Source organism: Bison bison, unplaced genomic scaffold (assembly GCF_000754665.1).
Source record: "Bison bison bison isolate TAMUID 2011002044 unplaced genomic scaffold, Bison_UMD1.0 scf7180017864535, whole genome shotgun sequence".
Taxonomy (NCBI): Eukaryota; Metazoa; Chordata; class Mammalia; order Artiodactyla; family Bovidae; genus Bison; species Bison bison.
The window spans coordinates 5,385,556-5,390,884 of NW_011495084.1; positions in this window are offsets into that span (position 1 = coordinate 5,385,556).

A 5,329-nucleotide genomic window follows, 5' to 3' on the forward strand; every position below is an offset into this window, starting at 1 on the left:
GCAATGCACCCCACTCCAGACTCTTGTCTGGAAAATTCCATGGATGGAGGAGCCTGGAAGGCTGCAGTCCATGGGGTCACTGAGGGTCGGACACGACTGAGCGACTTCACTTTCACTTTTTAGCTTCATGCATTGGAGAAGGAAATGGCAACCCACTCCAGTATTCTTGCCTGGAGAATCCCAGGGATGGGGGAGCCTGGTGGGCTGCTGTCTATGGGGTCGCACAGAGTCGGACACGACTGAAGCGACTTAGCAGCAGCAGCAGCAGCATTAACACTTTTGATGTTTGCTTCTCAGTTCAAAGTGAGATTCAGTAAAAAGCTTTTTTAAAAAATGGCTTACAAAAATAAATATATATTTAAAAACTTTACATTTATGTGAATATATTAAGTTATTCATAAATTACCTCACTTTAATGTAATTGTAATGAAGCAACATTTAAAGAAGACTTTTTCTCCTGTACTTTTATTCAGATGAAACAAGTTTTATATTTTCATATTTGGGTCATTGCAAAGACTCTTTTCTATAAAATTTTGGTAATTAGTGCAATGAAGTTGCAAAGATCTTGCTTTCAGTGTTCTGGCTCACTTGTGACCTGTTTGTATTAAAAGCTTTTAATGGAAATGTTTAATATTTCATTTTATACATAACCATGGCAGTATTTTGACATTTACTGTTTTGTCATATTATCTTTGTGCTTTTTCTCTATTTGAGCAGAAACCATATAATTTGAAAAATTAAAAAAAAATCCTTACAAGAAATGAAAGATTTAAAATAATACTCTAAGTACAGTCTCTACTTTAATGATTGACTATTTTCACAGACCATAAGCATATTCTAATTTTACTTCTCATTTGACACAATTTACATTAATAATTGTGAAAACTGAAAGAACTCCCATGGCATCTAAAAGCATTTTTAAAAAGCCCTGAATTTCAGGTAGACACTCTTCTTTAAATTCATTGAATTATTTACCTTAGTATCTCTGAATAAAAAAGTATTAAAATAAGAACTTATTTTAACTCCTAAATTTTTCAAATCGGCAAAGAGTGTACTGATGAGTTTTGTATGATACATAAACTTGGATTATAGATACCAGGTGAACAGATCCTAGGCTAGAGAAGAGGAGATGGGTGACATTGGAGGCTGTGGGGCTGGACAGGAAAATGGACAGATGAGAGTTGGAGAGGAGAGAGCACTCATTTCTAGGTAGCATATAAAAGGAGTATAAAGATGATCATGAAAGGTTAACTTTCCTGAATATTTGTAGCCATTTTCTTTGCTTTTTTCCACTCCACTCTGTCTTATTATAATTAAACATTTAGAGAATTAAAGGATCTATATAACACTTTTACTTTGGAAATTTGATGCTAAAGATTGTATAATTTTAAGATTGTCTTCTCAGAATAAAACTATGCAAAGTTCAACTATTTTAATTTACATACTTGGAAAAATATGAGTGAACTATTGAAATGCAACTTTTCATGCTTATATGCTAGTGATGATCAGGAATTTGAAAGAAGTATACCAAAAATGTTGGCACTGTTTCAGGGAACTCTAAAAATTTTCCACTGAAAGAGAGAAACAAGAGTGTCCTACTATCTCTTGAAAATTCTTCCATCTGGCCTGAATGCATAGTCTTGTCCATTTTATTTTATCAGAGATCAGATCAGATCAGTCACTCAGTCGTGTCCGACTCTTTGCGACCCTATGAATCGCAGCACGCCAGGCCTCCCCGTCCATCACCAACTCCTGGAGTTCACACAGACTCACATCCATCGAGTCAGGGATGCCATCCAGCCATCTCATCCTCTGTCGTCCCCTTCTCTTCTTGCCCCCAATCCCTCCCAGCATCAGTCTTTTCCAATGAGTCAGCTCTTCGCATGAGGTGGCCAAAGTACTAGAGTTTCAGCTTTAGCATCATTCCTTCCAAAGAAATCCCAGGGCTGATCTCCTTCAGAATGGACTGGTTGGATCTCCTTGCAGTCCGAGGGACTCTCAAGAGTCTTCTCCAACACCACAGTTCAAAAGCATCAGTTCTTCTATTTTATACCTTTACTTAAATTTGTGAATGTGAGTTCATCTCAGATTTGGGGTAAATGACCCCTGTCACCCTATATGAAATGTTAAGTGAAAAAATAGAATTTATACAAAAACTTATGCATCTAGATACTCTTTCTTTAAATGTTTATTGATATGTACATAAACAGCTCCAGTCAGACCTAATGAGAAGAAAAGGCAGCAGCTTAAGATTGAGTGGAAATACAGTAACACTTACACTGGTCTTGTGTTATTTAAGGAATATAAAGAAATTGATTTTGTTATCAATCCAACAATTTTGTGAGTAAATGAAATTTTTCTAGCCAATTCTTCAAATTTAAACTTACTTTAAAAAAAGAAATGTGAATCAAAATCAAAGGTAAGAACTGTTTCTTTAAAATATTAGGTAAGCTCGGGATTTCAATGAACTTCAATTTGGGATTATACTTCTTTCAGTGTACTTAAATTATGATTATGAAACTACTGGGAAATACTGGATATTTACCAAACACATGAAAATAATTATTCATCCTATTGTGGCACCAAAGAACAGATGTCAACACTCAATCATGTAGGGAAAGATAGCTATTACTAGAAAGGAAATGAAAAACACAGCCAATATCAATGGATTTTTTGTAACTAAATTATCTGCATTTTGATCCAATGTAAGAAAGAATGTATTCCAATTAAAACAGAAATTTAGAAGAAATCTAGAAAGGATTGTACAATAATTAGGATACCAGGTAATATGAAGGGACAGGAGTTAAATTTTCCATAGATTATAATTGTCTTTAAATAAGTTAAAATAGCCTATTCTATTGTAGAAATAATTTTAAATTGGGAAAACAGCTTTATCTATGTAGATTTATCTTTGCTATGGAAATAAACACTTTACAATGGAAGGCAGCATGATCTTCCTTTATATTTTGAGGTCAGCTATACTTTCCCACAAATTTTGGCCTTTTGGTAATCTTTTTGGATGTAAATGCAAATCAAGGAGAAGTTGATCCAGAAAATAATTAACTAGCCACAGTTTTCTGCAGCCCTTCTCAGACTCCCAGCAACCATTTTGAGTAGAAATGCCAGCTCTGGTTAAGAGGTAGAGGGTTTCAGAGAGCAATTTCAGGCATAGTATGAAAAAAAAAAAACTTTAAGTTTTAAATAGTTTGGTATTATCATTTTAGGTAATGACATATTTACCAGTTTATAAGAGAGAAAATCAGAAAATTTAATTGTCCTTGGTGTTTGGATAAATACAAAGCACTTTTTTTGCAAACACATACCCAATGAGAAGGGTAAAGGTACAGCATCTCATATGACTTTTCAGTCTATTGTGTACATGTGATGTGCTGCTGTGTTGTCTAAGTCACTTCATTCCTGTCTGACTCTTTGTGATCCTATGCATTGTGTAACCTGCCAGGCTCCTTTGTCCATGAAGTACTGGTGTGGGTTGCCATGCCCTCTTCCAGGGAATCCTCTTGATCCAGGGATGGAACCCACATCTATTATGTCTCTTACATTGGCAGGAAGCTTCTTTACCACTAGCGCCACTTGAGAAGTCCTAAGCATGTGATAGTTCCATGTGTTTCATAACTTTCTCATGATTCACTTTTACTTTGTCCTAAAGCTGTTTTACTTACCCATGATTTTAAGTGCAGTTTGAGTGTGGGATGACAAAGAGCCCCATATTTGTCCCTCGCACCCCTTTCCCCATCAACAACCACCGCTCTCTCTGACCTCTTTTCTTTCTTGGAAAATAAATAAATTTTCCTTAGATTATGACATGAATGAGAGTCACTCAGTCTTGTCCAACTCTTTGTGACCCCATGGACTGTAGCCTGCCAGGCTCCTCTGTCCATGGAATTCACCAGGCAAGAATACTAGAGTGGCTAGCAGTTCCCTTCCCCAGGAGATCTTCCCAGCCCAGGTCTTCCACATGGCAGGTGGATTCTTTACTGTTTGAGCCACCAGGGAATATCATTATATTGATATACAAACTGATTTTGTCAGTTTTAATAGTTTTTAATATCCATCTAATATACAGCTTTTATTATGCATATACTCTAACGTATAATGTTTCCATTGATCAAATTGGCTTGGAAACATCTTTAAAAATTGGCTTGATATGTTGAATTCAAATGGAACATATAATTTTCCCCTTAAAATAATAGAAATTTCTTTTTTGTGTAATCTTTTTACTGAATAGCAGATTTTTAGGAACATATCCAGTGATTAGTTGAGAAATAAGTGGTATTGTCAAGTGTAATAGTAGTGATAAAGGTGCGTATTTAGTAGTTGCCTGAAGCATTTGAACCATCTCTTTATTGAAGTTTAATCTTTACTGATGTTTTTAATTGAAGATGAGAGTAGAAGTTATCCTAATAATGACTAATTATAGATGGTGTTAATTTCAACATTACCAAAATTTTTTAATGTATTTTTTTCAATCTTTGAATTAAAGACATCCATAGTTTCTACTTCTTAATACATATTTAAGATTAACTCAAGTAATTAAATGAAATATTTTGGTAGCGTGCAAGCAATACATTTTTTGTGGGTTGTGTTGTTGTTATTTGAACGATACATGAAGCTACTTAGATAAGGCAGGCAACCTGAAATTCCTCTCATATGTGAGCATCACTAGAATAGTATTGAGACATTCACAGATAAATACATCATGTGTTGGAAAAATTCATCTGCTTGGCTTTTTCAGGAAAATTGAATCCCTAACAAGGTAGCAAGAATACACAGAAGAACTGTACAAAAAAGATCTTCATGACCCAGATAATCACGATGGTGTAATCAGTCACCTAGAGCCAGACATCCTGGAATGTGAAGTCAAGTGGGCCTTAGGAAGCATCACTACAAACAAAGCTAGTGGAGATGATGGAATTCCAGTTGAGTTCTTTCAAATCCTGAAAGATGATGCTGTGAAAGTGCTGCATTCAATATGCCAGCAAATATGGAAAACTAAGCAGTGGCCACAGGACTGGAAAAGGTCAGTTTTCATTCTAATCCCAAAGAAAGGCAATGCCAAAGAATGCTCAAACTACTGCACAATTGCACTCATCTCACACACTAGTAAAGTAATGCTCAAAATTCTCCAAACCAGGCTTCAGCAATACATGAACCATGAACTTGCAGATGTTCAAGCTGTTTTTAGAAAAGGCAGAGGAACCAGAGATCAAATTGCCAACATCTGTTGGATCATGGAAAAAGCAAGAGAGTTCCAGAAAAACATCTATTTCTGCTTTATTGACTATGCCAAAGCCTTTGACTGTGTGGATCA